This window comes from Elephas maximus, chromosome 9 (assembly GCF_024166365.1).
Source record: "Elephas maximus indicus isolate mEleMax1 chromosome 9, mEleMax1 primary haplotype, whole genome shotgun sequence".
In the NCBI taxonomy this organism is placed as follows: domain Eukaryota; kingdom Metazoa; phylum Chordata; class Mammalia; order Proboscidea; family Elephantidae; genus Elephas; species Elephas maximus.
Genome location: NC_064827.1, coordinates 101,462,339 through 101,482,204, shown reverse-complemented (window position 1 = coordinate 101,482,204; position 19,866 = coordinate 101,462,339). Strand labels below are relative to the sequence as shown.

Sequence of the window (19,866 nt, the reverse complement as noted above, 5' to 3'; positions counted from 1 at the left end):
AAACTTCCCATGTTCAGCCACATTCACCAGCAAAAACCTGATGGTCCAAATTGTCAATAGTGCTAGGCCATCTGGACACACCAGCAGGGACCCACCAAGGAGCATTCTGTGTTCTGGCCAACAAAGGTGGAGATGAAAAATCCACTCAATCCGATTTGATGCCTCTGGTTTAAGGGACTGCTGCAGCAACGATATACTTCTGTGAATTTCAAAGGTTCAGCAACATTTTTTAAAATAAGATTTGTATTGAAGTATAACATACATACAAAAAATAAAGTGCACAGACTATAAGCAAATCATGCTACTGGCACCCAGAACAAGAAACAGAAAGTGACCAGCACCCCAGAAGCAATTCTCTTGCCCTTTTCCAATTCCTACCCCCCAAAAAACCAACCATTAGAAGCCCCTTGGAGCACAGTTTTACTCTGACACACGTGGGGTTACCATGAGTCAGAATCAACTTGACCACAATTGGTTTGGTGTGTGTTTGTTTTTTAACCCCCACCAGGAGCCCTGGCGGTGCAGTGGTTAAGAGCTCAGGCTGCTAAACAAAAGGTTGGCAGTTTGAATTCACCCACTGCTCCTTGGAAACCCTACGGTTCTACTCTGCCCTACAGGATCGCCATGAATTGGAAACGACTCCATGGCAACAGTTTTTTGTTTTAAGGATAGCCACTATCCTGACTTCTAGTTTTCCTGTCTTTGAAACGTGTATAAATAGCATCATGTATTATCTTACGCCTTCAAGGTTTTAAGATAAAACCATAGGTGATTAACAAGAAATGGCCTGCAAAATTCTTTGCAAGCTTAAATAACTATAAGAGTAGAAAATACACTTAACAACAGGGTTTATTCCGCAGCTGGCTAGGACAGCTGTTTGGCCTAGACTTCACTTTCAGAAAGAGCCTCAAATTTAGACTTTTGATATCATCTCCAAATGAGGTTACAAGTACATTCACAGAGATAGATACCCTGGCAGGACTGAAATATAGGCTCATCATACAATTTTAAAGCTGCATCCCTTTTCTGAACTACATCACCTATTATGAATTAATATTTTAAAGAAGTCTCATAATTAGTAAATGTAAAATTATATTACCTTGAATTTTTTGGTGTTGAAGAATTAAATTGTTAAATGTAAACATTTTATATATACTGCTATTTTGGTAACCCTGGACTGGCTTTCTGCATTATTAACATACTGAAGTCTGAAAAAATTAAAAGTGGCCCAAACCTTGACTCCTAGAGGCCCTGCTTAGTGATGGCCCTGGGGCTGCTGTCACCAGGCCTGGGCAGTGTGTGCTGCCAGCGGAGCTACCTGCAGGACTGGAGCAATAAGAAGGCTGGGAAGGAAGTAGAATTCCAGAGTGGGAAAAAACGTTAACACACTCAGCTGCTAACTGAAAGGCTGGCGGTTCAAGCCCACCCAGAAGAGCCTAGGCTTAGCAATCTGCTTCCAAAAAATAAGCTACTGAAAACCTTATGAAGCACAGTTCTACTCTGATACACATGGGTTTGCCAGGAGTCAGAGTCAACTCCATGACAACTAGTCATTGGTGGGGAAGGAAATGATGCAATTCTTCTCTAACAACTTCCTGCCAGCGAGAGATCATCTTTTAGTCCTTCAGTCTCGTAGCTATCATAAAGTAAGTTCCTATGGCACATGGGGGAGATATATCTGAATCTTTGCACTTCTAATTCAGTGGGTCATCACACCTTCATATTTGCCAAATTCCATTTATGTCTTCAAGTTTTACCCATGCTTCATGGATGTGCGGCTGTAAACACCCTCTTTTCTTCTGAAGTGTTACACCACAACACAACGACCTCTAGGGTACTGTATCCCATTGTGGGGCCCTCAGGTCACTTGCATCCCAGCCACCCAGGATGCTTGCTACGTATGCACATTCCTGGACCCCATCCCAGCTCTCCAATCAGAATCTCTGTGGGGGGGGGTGCGGGGGGACCCAGCAATATGCATCTTAAGTTCAAGATCTGCAGCTTCTGGGTCACCAAGAACTGTCTAGAATTCTGCCTTCTGAAAATATTAAGTACCATATTACCTTGCCAAGTTGTTTTCCTGGGTACAATCAGTAATGCAGTCATTATAACAGTATGATAAATAGACCTCAACTTGGTGGCTTTGCCAGTAAGTATTCCTTATGTATAAATTCACAAACTTTCTCTATTTCAATTCCAAAGGCTAAGTTCTAGCTTATGTCATGTTTTATGTCTTGACCAAAAGAGTTCCCATATTTGAAAAATAAATGTTTACTGTGATTTGTGTCCTACTACAAGTAACTAACTAATGTTTATGTTGAAAAACATTATATAATAACCTGATATAATATGGCTAAGAGCTTAAGCTGCTAATCCAGAGGTTGGCAATTTGAATCCACCAGCAGCTCCCTGGAAACCCTATGGGGCAGTTCTACTCTGTCCTACAGGGTCTCTATGAGTTAGAATCGATTTGACAGCAACAAGTTTGGGTTTTTGTAATATATACAATAAAAAATGGCCATAATAATGCTATGTAGTTTAGAATGCAGTTTAACATGCAGTATCTTATTTGATTCTTATTATAACCTATATTCAGCATTATTGTCCCATTTTGCAGGTGAGAAAACAAAGGCACGGAGAGCTTTCAGTCCTTCTCATAGTCACTCAGCTGGTAAGGAACCGAGTGTTTTGAAACAGAAAATGATTTGTATACACAGACAGAAACAGTTAATTAAAAGATTCATAAATGCTCTGTATTTCAATTCCAAAGGCTAAATGCTAGTTTAAGTTGCATTTTATGGCTTAAAAAGAAGTATTTTCTTATTTAAAAAAAAAGTCCACTGCACTTTGCTTCCTGCTGTAAGACGAAGACATATTCAAATACACTCAAGGAAATACAAATACAATATTATTTACCGATGTGCGTTAATTGCTCTAATACAGGCAGAAGAAATCAACTCAAATGACAGGAGCGTCTACAGTGTTCCAATAATTATGAATACTGCAATTCTTCTTTCTCAATATTTTCATTAGCCTTAATTTGGTCTTTAGGGCATATCTCCACACAAACTGCTCTTCTCAGTCTTAAATTACTTGCTCCTGATACTCTCAGCCACTTGACCTCCAGAGTAAACAGCTGCCTCTTCTTTCTTTAGACTCTTCTTGGAAACTTCATTCAGACACCATTAAAGTAGCTCCCTTGCACATTTTGAGCCAAACCACAGGCTACCAGAGACCATGACCAGTCACCAGTAACCATATAGACCTCACTCCAAAATTTTCCAAGGGGCAGTAATATTCAGACTTGAGTGTGCATCAGAATTCACCTGGAGGGCCTTATAAACCATAGCTTGTTCGGTCCCACCACTAGAGTTTCTGATTCAGGAGGCCTAAGTTAGGCCCAAGAACCTGCCTTACTTACAAGTCCCCCAGTGACTCTGATGCTACTGGTCTGAAGACCACACTTTGAGAACCTCTGGACTAGATATTGGAGCCCTGGTGGCTCAGTGGTTAAGAGCTCGGCTGCTAACCAGAATGTCTGCAGTTTGAATCCACCAGCTGCTCCTTGGAAACCCAGTGGGGCAGTTATGAGTCAGAATCAGCTGGACGGCACCGGGTCTGGTTTGGTTTTTGGACTAGATAATGATTGGGCATTTGATTTTCCAGCTTCCTTATTTTTCCCCAGAAGAATAGAGAAGACATGAAAGTTTTTAGAAAAGATGTTAGATAAAAACTGGGCCTGGAGGAGCCTGGTTCTTTCCTCTGTTCACCTAACACCTTAAGAACTGCAGGCTTACAGCAGAGCCACAGCCTGACATCTGTGTTTTCATTTGATTATTTTTAATGTGAAAGCTCATGTTAGCAACATCTTTTTTTTTTCTTTTTTTTTTAATTTGCCTGCTGAAAGAATATATACGAAAATGTCAACAGTAGTTATCTCTTGGAGATAGAATTATGAATTTCTTTTGCTTTTTGCTTATCAGTACTTTCAGGCTCTATTTCAACAAATATGGCTGACCCACATAATACAAAATGCAGCTGATAAAAATCAAGTGGGTAAATGGTTTTGCCAGGCATCTTAACAAAGGGATAAGGAATAACCAAAACTTCTTCTTGCTACTCCACAAGCCAAAACATATAAGAATGGATCTATTTTTCAACAAGACCTAAGACCTGCCTACTTCTGCCCCAACCCTCCATGTTACAGTTCACGCTGAGACCAGTGGTGAATCAAGGTATAAAATGGTAATTCTGAGATCTCCAGTTCCCTCCCTGGTCCTTACCCTGACTAAATGCAGGTCTGCTCTTCCCAGCTATCCCCAACCGTCTTGTCCAGCAATGCTGGTCCCTTCACCCCTTTCTCCCAGACATCCTTGAGCTAGAAATGGTGGAGGACAGTTGTGTGTCCGTCCAATATCCTCCAAGTCTCCTGACAGACTAAGGGCAGTGACCTGCAATTTAACCACATTTTCATCCACAACCTCGGAGAGTAGTTTATCCCCAAATTCATATATTCCTCCAATTTACTCTAAGAGCAAAGCTAAGTCACTGAAAAAATAACTAAGATAACTTAAGCTAATGAGTGAAAAAATAGAGGAGTTTTGTCCACTTAAATTTCCATATGTATTTGGGTACTATTTCATAATCTGGAAAAAAATGACAAAAGTTGATTTTTGCCACATTCTGCTTTGCATTTGTTCTATACAAAATAACAGTGGTTTTTCATGAGACTAAAGGGGCACACCAGCCCGGAGGCAAGGACTAGAAGGCAGGAGGGGACAGGAAAGCTGGTAATAGGGAGCCCATGTTTGAGAAGAGAGAGTGCTGACATGTCATGGGGTTGTTGATCGATGTCATAAAACAATATGTGTACTGTTTAAAGAGAAGCTAGTTTGTTCTAAAACCTTCATCTAAAGTACAATAAAATAATAATAGTATTGGTTTTTCTTTACTACATCTGCTAATTTTAAAAGGCTTCTTTTTCTTTTTCCTCATGGATTTTTTTAAACTGCAAAATGTAATATTTAGCAGGAAATGGAGATATATGGTTTTACTATTTCACATGCCAATATTTTTTCTTCCTGACCAATTCACCATAAACATCTAAAATAGCAAGAGCTCTTTGTCTCTGGCTTGAATGAACATGTAGATCTGAAGCGTGTGACAGTGGAAAAACCACATTCTCTCGATTATTGTTAATTCATTGCTAAATTAAAATGTATGCAGTCTCTTCTTACCACACAAATCGTCGCTGAAACAAAATAATAATTCCACTGCATTGAACAAAAACATCATCTAAATGCAAGACAAGGTTTTTCTTAATGACCTAAAATACGTGTTTTCTCTACAAGACAGAGAAATTTAAAAGGCAATGACAACATGGTGTTTTTCCAGGAGACAGCAATTAGAAATGAATTAGGGCTTCCGACAGAGTGAAAACAAGAAGGCCCCTGTTTACATCTTACGCTAACTACAGCCCGGGTTTATGAGCCTTCATTATCCAAGAGTCATCTCTCAACCATGGCCTATAAATGGATTTGATTTGTAGCTTTAGCTCAATTGGGATTTGAGATATGTGAGTGGTTTTCGTGCTGTTGTTGTTTTTAACATTAAGAAGGACAGTTTCGTTATATCTAAACCAATTCCAGCATCAAAAACACAGCAGCTACACTGAATGCTCTCCTGTTATCCCATTTAAAATATTTCAGCATTATTCTGAGAACTCTCAAACCAACTCACTGAGACTCCAATGTCAACCTTTGTAATTTTGAACGGAACTCATTCCTGGTAGCTTTTTACTCTGGCCATTACAGTTAATCATTTGTCCAAACGAGAAAAGCAATTTACAGAAACAAACATGTATATGGAAAGCCTGAGAAAATAAGAGCAGAACTTTCTGGAAGGTCTTCACCCCTCAATTATGCCAGAGGGCTTTAGTGTCCTTTTGCTCCCATCCAATGTTACATAGTCATTGTAACAGGTTGTCCTCAGCGATCCAACCCTAAGCAGGCAGGGAGAGATAGGAAGAGTTAAGATTACCACCAGTACCAGCTGCCATCAAGTCAGCTCCAACTCATGGCACTCCCACGTACTTCAGAGTAGAACTGTGCTCCGCAGAGTCTTCAAGAGCTGATTTTTCAGAAGTGGACTGCCAGGACTTCCTTCTAAGGTACCTCTGGGTGAAGTTGACTCTCCAGCTTTTTGCTTAGCAGCCAATCACATAAACCATTTGCACTGCCCAGGCGCTCCAATGACTACTTACTGCTAGCAAAATAGGATTCAACAATGATCTTAGAATTTGAACAAACTCTGGCTTTTCTTGTCATGGACTCAGTTATCATCTATACACCAACAGTTCCCAAATGTACGTCTAGTCTAGTTGACTTCTCTGCATTCTAGATGTAGGGTTATAGGAATATTGTGAATTCACAGCACCTGGGACAACTCAAGACTCAAAAATGTTAGTGGTACAAATGAATGTCCCAGAGATGGAGGAGTCTTGGAGGACATAGTTTTGCATTCCCTCAAAAATATTATACACAGTGAAAGGCGACTCTACAAGCATAACAGAAGAAAGTCCAAATCCTTTAGGGGCAACTTATTATTGTCTTGTAAACCATTTTCGCCTGAAGGAGAACACACGCCAGGCCACACCAACACTCATGTATGCGACTGTTTGCAAAACGAGCTAACTACATTGAAGGAAAGATTTTGAGTAGTATTTATACCAATGATTACCAGAACAAAGACTTAATATCAAAAATGGCAAAGAGAAAGGCTTCAACGCTATACTGTATAGGGTTCTGTTGTTGTTGTTATGGGTTGTTTATCTGAATATGTCTTTATTTTTTGACAATTGTTTCTTTTTTTTATTTTAATTATGAAAATTTCCAAACACACCAAGGTTGAGAAGACAATCAACCTGTATGAAAGCCCATTCGGCTTCAAAAATATCAACATTTTGTCTCATTTCCCTTTTTTTTCTGGAGCATTTAAAGCTAATCCTAGATATCACGTCATTTCACTCCTAAATACTCTGGTGTTGTGTGCCGTCCAGTTGATTCCAACTCAATAGTGACCCTACAGGACACAGCAGAACTATCCGATAAGGTTTCTTAGACTGTAATCTTTAAGAGAGCAGGTGACCAGGTCTTTTCTCCCACAGAGCCACTGCTGGATCCAACTCGCCAACCTTTTCAGCTAGCAGCTGAGCGCTTAACCATTGAGCCACCAAGGGCTCCTTTTCGCATCCAGTATGTACCTTTAAAAAGAAAGATATTTTTCATGTACCACAAATTTCTTATATTTCGAAAATGCCAAATACACTACCACACCCAATAAAATTAATAGTCCCATAATATCATGTAGTACTCAGTCCATCTTCAAATTTCCATAATAGTCCAAAAAATAAAATTTTACAATGGTTTGCTCAAACCAGGATTTAAATACGATTCATTCATGTGTATGTGTTTTTGTACTTTTATTTAAAACTCTGTCTTTACCTGAACAACATAAGCTATCTAAGCCTTTAGCAGAAATTACTGTAACAATATATTCACAGGATGTCATGCTAACAAGGCCCTAATGCCCTAATGCACCAATCAGCATGTCGCCATACAGAATGAAATTGTTCAGATAGAAAATAACACATTCAGAAATATTCATTACTTATCCGTATTTTTGCAAAAATATTGCATTATAGCATTGCATCCAGGTGGATTTTCTTTCTTCTTAAAATATACATGTTACTAGCTGGCAAGTTTGCAACTGATGTTTTGGAAGAATGTGTTTATCTGTCATTCTGTGTGTTGCTCTTCAGATAACTCAGAGTGCTGAAATAGATTGGTGTCATCATAGCTTTATTAAAATACTTATGTGTTTATATTCACACAGAAATATTCTGGAAGGGAAGCCCACTGACATGTAAGAGTGACTGCCTTTGGTGGTATAATTTTAAAGCTTTGTAAAACCTCCAACCCCAAAGAGCTGAAGTGAACTTTAGCTAAATTTGTTGTTTTATTCAATCCTCAAACATCGTAATTAACATATGACATAAAAATAAACCTACACATGAAAATTCTAGGTAGTCAGATATGTAATAATATGCACCAACATCAGCTTTATGATTTCTTCATGGTGTTTAATTACACTTTTATTATTTGAATAGCTCTGGTGTGGAATCCAAGAAAGAAAAAAAGAGCCAGAGTTCTTTTTTTAAAAACAGGGAAGAGATTATACTTTGTTTCAACACTTCCTACACACTTAAATGACCGAAAATATTTTCATGCCATTTTTTTATCCACAAGATAATCTCAGATATATTTAAGAAAAAAGCTTCTGCCTTTCTCTACCTATTTTAAGAGTAGTCTATCCTCAAAATGGCTGTAATGTTTCCACACTTGAAGCTAATGTGGTGGGAAGGGATTCATAAATCTGTCAGGGAGAAAAAGAAGAGAAAGAGCAAATATTTCATTTAACCCAACACATGTGAATGGAGCAAATTAGGTGTACCAGCATACACGTGTGTGCAAATAAATGAAAATATTTAAGTGTATGCACACATGTTCTGCTATTATCTCAAACCTGACGGTAAGATTCCATTCCCAGAGCAGCACCTTGCTAACTTGAAAACAATGTAACAAGCACTCAGATAGCGAGGAATTAGACATGGTCCCCTTACCACACCTCCCACATCTCTGTAACTCCAAATCTCTCACTAACAAGTCTCCAAAATCCTCTCTTTGCTCTCATTTGTGCCAGTGGTCACTGGATCTGAGATATATAGATATAGATATGATAGAATATTGTTGTTGTTCTTAGTTGTCATTGTGTCAATTCTAACTCATGGTGACCCCATGTGTTACAGAGTAGAACTATGCTCCATGGGGTTTTCTTGACTTAACAGAAGCAGATCACCAGGCCTACCTTCCAAGATACTGCAAGGTAGGTTCGAACCACCAACCTTTAGGATAACGGTTGTGATAGGATAGGATGAATATATAATTATGTATTTATTTATATTCAAATATCCAAAAGTAAATGGCTGAACAAGTTATTCTTACCAGAGTAAAGAAATTTTGCCCAGCTTGGATTTCTTCCTTCCTTTCCTGCAAATTGAAATCCTTTCCCTAATCAGGCTCTCTCCAAACACATGTGAGAGAGCTAAAAAGGGAGAGGCAATTAAGCATCGCAGAATCTGCTTTAGGCACGTAAGGAGACCTACAAAGGCTTCTAGGACCCAGGCAGTGATCACCTGGCTATACTATATTTGCTCTTCCTGTAACACGTCTCCCCCATCTAGTTGAGATAAAATTGACGGAATTAAAATAGTTGTCTCCCTGTTTTCCTTTGCCGTCCTTTTTCTCCTGTTTCGTTCTTTAAGCTTAGAGAGTTTTAGAAAAGGGGGCTGCTTTGGTTACCATTAAATCAATCTCATCTCATATCCTTTCACAAGCGCAAAATTAATTCTGAGTGATGCTGATTATAGCAACTGTACCCCGGCCCTGATCAAACATAATTACAATTTGATGCAGGGTCCCAGTCATTGTTGGGTCTCATAATAGAGCCTGTGTTTCAGCCCACAGTGCATTGTTAATGAATAGGAGAGACGAGAGGCCACACATTGTCTCCAGCAACGTCTTCTGCATCATAGAGAGCCAACCGCATTGACAAACACGCTAAGATGAGTTATTAGCCATTCTTCCATTTTATAATCATGCAACACCTGGCCCAGGGCAGTCAGTGGGCTCCTTGCTTCCCATTCGGATCTCTGTGACTCCCCCAGCCCTGACACAATACAGCACTCCAATTTCCCTTCACTAAAGGGGAAAAATGATAAAGAGGGCTGAGGGAGGCTTAGAGAGGTGCTGTTGCTGTTTTTAAGTCTCCTTGCTGTTTGCAAGGAATAACTATTGGCAGCAGTCTCACAAATGTAAGAGATGGCTTTGGGAGAGGTAGCTTTTTAAATATTGTCAAGGAGTACTTATAGACAAGGAGCTTCCCGCCAGCTCCTGAAACCTAGGGTGCTTCCAGGTTAACAAGAAGATAAGCAGCTACAAAGAAATGTGCCACTGTCATCTTTGAACCTGTAGACAAGGAAAACCTATTGCATTTTGCTTAGTACCAGCTACCCACAGATTCTCAGTTCATCTCGTTTTCTTTTGACTTTAACTAGTTGCCATGGGGTCAGTTCAGACTCATGGCAACCCCATGTACGTCCAAAGCGGAACTGTGCTCCAGAGAGTTTTCAGTGGCTGATTTTTTGGAAGTAGATCAACAGGCCTTTCTTCTGAGGTAGCTTTGTGTGCACTCAAACCTACAACCTTTCGGTTAGCAGCCAAGAGTGTTAACCATTTCCACCACCCAGGGACTCGCCTCTGACCTTACAAATCTTTATTTCTAGCACTCAACTCATTTTAGGGAAAAGGACTGCCTGTTTTATGACGGCCACTATATTTCAGATTTCTTTTATCTTCACGGGAGTCATAGTTAATTTATCGATCAATCATTCTTTTGTATGAAAAAATTCCAGTAACAATGAATAGGCAAGTTTTGAGCCTACAGGACAGAGAACCTCTGTTTTTGTTTTTTTTTGACAGCATTAGGTGCATTTTCTATATCCTAACATCTCCAGAATTTGGGGAGACAGCTGAGGGAATGAGTGAGAGAGGCCTCTTAGGATAATGGGGTGTGTCTTAGGCTGGGTTCTCTAGAGGAGCAAAACCAGTAGAGCATATAATATATATATAAAAAACCAAAAAGCCAAACTATTGCCGTCAAGTCGATTCCAACTCATAGTGACACTAGGACAGAGTAGAACTGCCCCATAGAGTTTCCAAGGAGCACCTGGCAGATTCAAACAGCTGACCTTTTGGTTAGCAGCCATAGCACTTAACCACTTCGCCACCAGGATTTCCAATATATATAGAGAGAGAGATTTATATCAAGGAAATGGCTCACACAATTGTAGAGGCTGAAGCGCCCCAAGTCCATGGATCAGGATAGAGGCTTCTCCTGATTCACATAGCCGCAGGGGCTGGTAGACCCAAGATCAGCAGGTCAGAGAGTAGGGCTCTTGCTCACAGGCTGTGAAGATCAGTGAATCCCAAGATCAGCAGATAAGCTGCTAGCTCAAGTCCCAAGAACCGGTGGTCAGATGATCAGGAGGCAGCTGCAGGATCCAGAGCAGGCAATAGCCAGAACGTCAACTCATACCTGGATGCAGTCTACATAGTCAAGGAAACTCCCTTTCGACTTATTGGCTACTCACAGCAGATCCCATCATGGGGGTGATCACATATAAACACTGAGAATCATGTCCCAGCCAAGGTGACACACAATCTTAGCCATCACAAAGTGCGTGGAGTCAGAACCTTACGTTCAGTCACCCAGGTTGTGCCAGTTTGAAGCCTCTAAAATCACCATCCATCTGTCAGTCAGTGGTGGCTTGTGTGTTACTGTGATGCTGGAAGCTATGCCACCTGTATTTCAAATACCAGCAGACTTACCCATGGTGGACAGGTTTCAGCAGAGCTTCCAGACTAAGAAGAAATGCCTGGTGACCTACTTCCAAAAATTGGCCAGTGGGAACCTGTGGATCACAACAGAATATTGTCTGATATAGTGATGGAAGATAAGCTCCCCAGGTTGGAAGGCACTCAAAATACAGTGTCTGCAACAATGGACTGAAGCATACCCAAGATTGTGAAGATGGCAGAGAGCCGGGCAACATTTTCTTCTGATGTACATGGGGTTGCCATGAGTCAGAGCCAACTCAATGCCAACTAACACAACAACAACAAAGTCAGCTTAAACTGGGACATTCAGTAGTCAATTTAGAAACTGGGTGATGCTACCCAAACCCACTAAAAAACAAACTGGAATCAGAAAGGCAATTTAGATTAACAACTGAAGGTGGTATGTTGAGTTCACAGAAACATGCCCGCAGGCTTAAAAGCAACATTGACCAGCCTTTGTTCCCAATAAAAAAAAAAAAAAAAATTTTTTTGCAACCTGAAAATGCAGCACAGCCCAGCACAGCTCCCTCTCTGAGTGCCCGAACCATGCTGTTGTGGATTGAATTGTGTTCCGCAAAAGTATGTGCTGTAAATCCTAACCTCTATGGGTAGTCTTTGTTATGTTAATGAGGCAGGCTTAGTGTAGGCTGTGTTTTGAGTCAATCCTTTACAAATATAAAACGAGTGGGTTAAGCAAGCAGAGGTGGGGGAAGATAGATGCCAAGCCACATGGAGATCTCCAAGGAACCAGGATACAGAAGCTGAAGAGACAAGGACCTTCTTTCAGAGCCACAGAGAAAGCTTTCCCCTAGAGCTGGCACCCTGAATTTGGACTTCTAGCCTCCTAAACTGTGAGAAAATAAATTTCCGTTTGTTAAAGCCACCCACTTGTGGTATTCCTATTATAGCAGCACGAGATAATTAAGACACATGCTCACATTTTTCTCAAAAACAACCCAAAACAAAACCAAAAACTGCTGATTTCTCTTCCAAGAAGTATTCAAGGTACTTCAACTTTACCATTAGGAGGACGATAAAAGACAAATTCTCACCAAACTCAAGTGGGGGGCCTGGGGATTTCCTCAAGTTTACACAATTGTGAGTGACTTAGTCGGGCAAGGTCAAAAAATTATGAATTCCCACCATTAAACGGTTATTTTTTCAAAGGTCCTGGAAGGAAGGAGGAAGCACATAATAGCAACATACTGGATATACCTCCAAAGGTCAAATCATGCTGACATCATGGAACCAAGCCTTTCTCAAAGCCACTCTTTTGTCCCACCATCAGCATGAAAATGAGAGTCAGGAAGAAGGTAACATTTCTAAGGTAAATGTGATGGTTAAAGTTGTTTGTCAGCTTGGCTGGGCCATGAGTCTCAGTGGTTTGGCAGTTATGTAATGATGTAGTAATCACCTCCATGATGTGATCTGATGTTATCAGCCAGTCAGTTGTAAGGGGAATTTCCTCAGGGGTGTGGCCTACATCCGATATATATGGATGTTCTGGCAAAGGTCACTGGGTTTTGCTCACTCTTAATCCTGCATCTGGCTTCTGGTTTTGGGGACTTAAGCCAGTGGCCTAACATATTGCCTTTTGATCTTTTGATCTTGGATTCATCTCCAAAGCCCAGGACCCAGTAACTACCATCTGACCTGCCAATCCTGGGTTCATCAACCCCGCCAGCTATGTAAGTCAAGAGAAGCCTCCAGCCTGATGCCTGACCCATAGACTTGGGACTTGCCAGCCTCTGTAACCATGTGAGCCATTTCCTTGAGATAAATGTAGATAGATGGATAGATACATATGTAGGGAGATAGATTAGATAGATAGAGAGATAGATGATAGATAGATGATAGATAGAGAGATGATAGAGAGATGATAGATGATAGACAGATAGACAGATAGATAGATGATAGAGGCAGAGGCAGAGGCAGAGATAGAGATATATGCTTCACTGGTTTTGCTTCTCTGGAGAACCCAACCCAAGACAGTAAAATTGCTGTATTTTGCTCAGGCAAATAACACTGTACCCACTTTCAAATGCATTAAAAATGCATTAGTATAGAATAAATACTTTGTCAGCATCACAAAGGTTGATTTTATTTGTTGGCTAGTAATTGTATCACAAGGAGCCATGGTGATGAAATGGTTAAGCCTTGGGCTACTAACTGAAAGATCAATAGTTCAAACCCACAAGCCACTCAGTGAGAGAAAAGACCTGGAGATCTGCTCCCACAAAGATTTACAGCCTAGGAAACCCTATGGGGCAGTTCTACTCTGTCGTATAGGGCTGCTATGAGTCTAAATCACACAACAACAATAATCCTATCATAGTTCTCACTCATGCTGGCAGCTAAAACCTGGAAATGCTTAGCCAAAAAGATGCCTTGTAAGCTGAATTTTCCAAAATCGAAGCACTGAGAATTACATCTCATATTTCTTTATTCTCAATGTGGACTAAAGCATGAGCCTTTCTGAAGGGAGCCACTAACCAAAAGTTTGAAGATTGAAGTCTACCTAGAGGTACCTCAGAAGAATGGCCTGGCAATCTGCTTCTGAAAAATCAGCCATTGAAAACCCTTTGGAGCACAGCTCTACTCTGACACACATGGGGTCGCCATAAGCCAGAATCAAATTCATGGCAACTGATGGATTACCCTTCAATCATCCAGTACTTCCCATAGAGCTATGGAGCTCAATATTCAGTGCGCCTAAAAATTCCAGGAGATTTTCTTTAAAAGGTGATTCCCAGGCCCTGATCTCAGAGATTCAGATTCAATAAATCTGGGGTAGGATCCCCGATCTGCATTTATATCTGATTCTGGTAGAGGTAGTTAAGTTGTCACATCATGAGAAGAGCAGCTATAGAGGAATCCATTCCAAGGAAGGAATCAGAAACATAGACAAAGATTTATAATTAAAGCTTTTTATCCCAGCTCTTATTTATAATATTGAGAAGTTATAAACAACTTAAATTGACATAAATAAGGAAATGATAGTAGTAATTATGATATATTCTTGAAAGAGATTATTATGCAGCCATTAAAAATGGGCTTTTGAGGGATATTTAATAATGTGAAAAAATGCTAAATGAGAGAAATCAAGATGCAAAATTGTGCATACACTTTACATATATATGAAAATAACTCAAGGAAATACATCAAACTGCTAATAGGTGGCTATGATTGGGTAGGGGGGTTATGAGAAATATTTATGTTCTATGTATCGCTCTGTATTTTCTGAGTTCGAAACAATGAGCAAGTAGTACTTTCGTAATCCAAAAATAAATAAACTATAAAAAAATAAAGACGTCATAAATCTCTTCTCTGTGTCTAGGCAGAAATACACCCAAATCATCCCACACATAGCTGCCTAGTCTAGTGCTTTTCTTAGGCCCCAAAGAAGGAAATCTTCTAGAGTTAAACAGTTGTCATTTATGTCAAACTTATGTTGTCCCTGTTGAAACTTAAATCTGCTTCCTGTTACTCTTCCTCTTGGACTGGGAGACCAGCTGTTCCCTGACTTCCTGGCAGGGTTGTTCAAAGCGCTGTCCAAGCTGGCAAGTGTTTGTTTGTGTCCCTAAGGTCTCCAGGGAAGAAAATCTGTGAACTGTCATTGACAAAAAACTGCATGGGGAGTGGGAGTGGGCAAATGGACTACTATCAGTTACAAGGAATGGGTTCTGGCTTCTGGGCGAGGGCTGAGGAAGGCATTTTCCAGATAAAAGTCTACTCATTAGACTCTTGTGGAAGCAATTAATCAATCAAGGAGTAACATTCGAAAAGCATTTGCCCGGAATTCTTCCACAAGCACAAATTGCTTGGGCAATCCTGTAAACCTTATGAAACAATTACAGAAGAATGTTTCTTAAGAAAAACAAAATTTAACAGTTAAGGCCTAACTTCCCTACAGAACGTACAACAGCTATTATCATGAATGAAGTTATCTTCTTCATCAGTTATTTCTTCTTTCATCCCATTGTCCTGTTGCCCCTCCTGGGGTCCTGATTTTTGTGGCGTCTCATTTTTCTGTTCAAAAGCTTTACCAGGAAGTTACTTCACTTGAGACTGGTTTCCTCATCTGGAAAATGGACCTAAAGATGCATATGGGGATTCAAGGAGCCTACTCCACTTCCAGCACCCAGCCTACCCACTTCTCAAGATTGTTTTGGATATTTTAGGTCTTTGAATTCCCACATAAATTTTAGAGCATCACTTCCACTATATTCTATTGGACAAAGTAGCCATTGAGCCATCCCAAATTCAAGGGCAGTAAAAATAAATCTACCTCTTAATGGAGTACTAGTATGAGCACACAGTGAGGGAAGAATTGATGGAAGCTATTTTTTGGAGATGGGAGTCCTGGGTGGTGCAAATGGTTAACATGCTCAGCTGTTAACAAAAAGGTCAGAGGTTCGAGTCTACACAGAAGTGCCTCAGAACAAAGGCCTGGCAACCTACTTCCAAAAAATCAGCCATTGGAAACCCTAGGGAACACAGTTCTACTCTGACACCTATGGGATCACCACGACTAGGAGTTAATTCAACAGCCAACAAGCGTTTTTTAAATTTATTTTTAAAGACATTCCACCCTCTAGCCACAATTTGGATCCCTGCCAAATTACACTCACCTCCTTGCAAGATCCAAAAAATCTTGTTTCATTACAACATCAGCTCTAAGTCCATGACTTCATCACCTGAGCCCAGATACAGGTGGGACTCCTCAGATACAGTTTCTCTTGATCAGAAGTTCTGTGATCTATAACGACAAGTTATCTGCTCCCCAAATACCCAACCAAAAACAAAAAAACCAAACTCACTGCCATCGAGTCGATCCTGACTCACAGAGACTCTATAGGACAAAGAAGTACTGCCCCATAGGGTTTTCAAGGCTATAATTTTTACAGAAGCAGACTGCCACAACTTTCTCTCACACAGTGGCTAGTAAGTTTGAACCATCAACCTTTTGGTTAGCAGCCGAGCTCTTAACCACTGCACCACCAGGTCTCCTCAAATATACAACATACAATGTCAATACAAGGATAAGGTAACCACACTAGACACTAATGTTCAGAAAGAGGGAGACATAGCAGTCACTGGTCCATAGAAATTGACCAGGCCTCCAAAATGGTGGCGTAGTGGTTAAGTGGTACAGCTGCTAACCAAAAGGTCCGCAGTTCAAATCCACCAGGCGCTCCTTGAAAACTCTACGGGGCAGTTCTACTCTGTCCTACAGGGTCGCTATGAGTCGGAATCGACTCGACGGCAGTGGGTTTCCAAAGCTGGGAGGGACTAGCTATGCCCCACACTGGCCCCAAATGCTGTTGGTCAAGCTAGAGTATAGCTTTACAATGGGTGTGCCAATGTGTGAACTATGAATGAGTCACAGTGTGCTGCTGGCCACCGCTAACCTGGTGTAGGGGTCCTCACAGGGCAGCCCCAGTAGAGCGGTGTCTGATGGTGTGATGGTTAAGATTGTGTGTCAACTTGACTGGGCCATGACTTCAGTGTTTATATGTGATTACCCCATGATGGGATCTGCTGTGAGTAGGCAATCAATTGAAGGGAGTTTCCTTGGGTATATAGCCTGCATCTGAATATAAGCAGATGTTCTCGCTTTTGCCCTCTCTAGTTCCTGCAGCTGCCTCCTACTGGTCTGACCTCCAGTTCTTGGGACTTGAGTCAGCAGCTTATCTGCTGATCTTGGAATTCATTGATCTTTACAGCCTATGAGCAGAGCACTGCTCTCCTGCTGATCTTGGGTTCACCAGCCCCTGCAGCTATGTGAATCAGGAGAAGCCTTGCGGTCTTGCCTGCCAATCTTGGAATTCATAGACCTTCACAGCCTGTAAGCAAGAGCCCTGCTCTCTGACCTGCTGATCTTGGGTTCGCCAGCCCCTGTGGCTACATGAATCAGGAGAAACCTCTATTTCGATCCATGAACTTGGGACATTCCAGCCTTTACAATCACGTGAGCTGTTTCCTTGATATAAATCTCTCTCTTTCTCTGTCTTTGTCTCTGTCTCTCACTCTCTCTATATATATATTTATACACTTTACTGGTTTTGCTTTTCTAGAGAACCCAGCCTAAGACAGATGGGGTGAGCATGATGAGGGACACTAGAACACCCAGAGTCCTTGTCACCATGATAGAATGAGAGAGACCAAGGAAATGCCCTACAACTTGACTGTCTGCCTCAGCAGCCCACAGCAGCACATCTTTGTCCCCATGATCAAGGGCAGTTCTAGCTGCTAAAGAAGAGGTAGGGCACATGTGTAGCATGTAGCAGGTCTGAGAAGGCTGGGCTGAGGTTGCTGGCACATCAGCTCCAGGTACAGTCCCCCATCTTTGTCTTTATATCTGTCCAATACTTCTGCCCATTTATGGCTTCTGTGCCCTCTGAGTGGTGTCCAAGCACTAACAGAGCTTTATCATTGTCTTGAAACACTTGCTATACAAAACTTCTATTGGATTTGACACCCATTCACATGTTGGAAACCCATTCCACCACTAAAGAGAGCAAAGAAAGAGTTGCTAGATTCTCTAAACAGAATTTCAACTGTTGCAAATTTTTAAATGGTTGTAAAAATAGTTTAAGCATTTTTAAGCACTGATTTATACAAAGTTTCCATGGTGACTGTCAATATTTTGAAAAGGTTGCCATTTAAAAATCTTGACCAAGATTTGCTCAGAGACATTTGAAGCTTATAAATTATTAAAAAGTTATGTTCTTATTCAGCAATAAAAAGGAATGAATTATTGACATGTGCTACAACATGGGTGAACTGTGAAAACGTTATGCTAGGCAAAGCCAGACACAAAAGACCACATACTGAATGATTCCGTTTACATGAAATAGGCAAATTGTGGTGTAACGGTTAAGAGCTACCGCTGTTAACCAAAAGGTCAGAAGTTCGAACCAAGCAGGTGCTCCTTGGAAACCCTACAAGGCAGTTCTACTCCATCCTATCGGGTTGCTATGAGTCGGAACCGACTCAATGGCAACGGGTTTGGTTTTTGTGGTTTTTTAGGCAAATTGTGGAGATGTAGGGCTGGGGGTGGAGGGAATAGGGAGTGACTACAAATGGGTACAAAGTTTCTTTGTGGAGCCATGAAAATGTTCTAAAATTGATTGTGGTGATGGTTATACAACTCTGTGACTATATTAAAAGCCACTGAGTTGTACACTTTAAATGGGTGAATTGTACGGTAGATAGATTAGTTTCCTGGGGCTGCTGTAACCAATGACCACAAATTTAGTTGCTTAAAACAACAGAAATTTATTCTATCATGGTTCTGAAGGCTAGATGTCCAAAGTTAGTATCACTGGACCAAAATTAAGGCGTCAGCAGGACCGCGCTCCCTCTGGAAGCTCTATGGGGGAATTTATTCTTTCCCTCTTCCAGCTTCTGGTGGCTGCCAGCATTCCTTGGCTTGTGGCCATATACAATTTTCAAAGCCAGCACCTTCAAATCTCTCTCTGCTCCATCTTTACATCCCCTTCTCCTCTGTATGTCAAATCTCCCTCTGCCTCCTTCTCATAAGGATACTTGTGACTGCATTTAGGGCCCATCCTGATAATCCAGGATAGTCTTCTCATCTCAAAATCCCTAACTTTATCACATCTGCAAAGACCCTGTTACTATATAAGGTAATATTTACAGGTTCCGGGAATTAGGACCTTTATCTTTGGAAGGTCATTTTTCAGACTACCACAGCATGTGAATTATATCTCAGTAAAATTGTTTTTTTTTTTAAAAAATAGGGAGATGTAACTTATGAATAAATAAATTTTAGTATACACATAAAAAAGGAAACCCTGGTGGTGTAGTGGTTAAGTGCTACAGGCTGCTAACCAAAAGGTCAGCAGTTCAAGCCCACCAGTCACTCCTTGGAAACTCTATGGGGCAGTTCTACTCTGTCCTCTAGGGTCACTATAAGTTGGAATCAACTTGACGGCAACTGGTTTGGTTTTGGGGTTTTTTTACACATAAAAATGTTATGTTCATGTTATAGATTCAAGGAAACTTAAAAGACATATCAATCAAATGTAAACTTTGTTTTGATCCTAACTCAAATAGACCAACAATAAAAATACATTTTTGAGACAAATGAAGAGAATTGAACATAGGCTGAGTATTAAGTAATATTGAGAAATTATTTTTAACTTACTGGGGGGTGACAAGGGTATTACAGTCCTATTAGAGATTTATCCTGAAGCTTTTTCGGATGAAATAAAATGGAGGCTGGGATATGCTTTTAACGATACTAGCAAAAAAAAAGGAAGACAAAATAGATGAAAACTGAAAGACAAAATGTTGGTAATTGTTTAGACCATGGGTATGAGGA

At 40.6% G+C, this 19,866-nt stretch overlaps 1 protein-coding gene across 1 annotated transcript in view; it reads right to left on the bottom strand.

The window, feature by feature from the left end:
* Window positions 1-8,173: 8,173 nt before the first annotated feature.
* RMI1 (RecQ mediated genome instability 1) overlaps window positions 8,174-19,866 on the bottom strand; it is a 160,244-nt gene continuing 148,551 nt past the window's right edge. Inside the window, exon 6 of the transcript XR_007518714.1 lies at window positions 8,174-11,590. The gene's annotated coding sequence lies outside the window, so the exon portion shown is untranslated. The remainder of the gene's footprint in view (window positions 11,591-19,866) is intronic.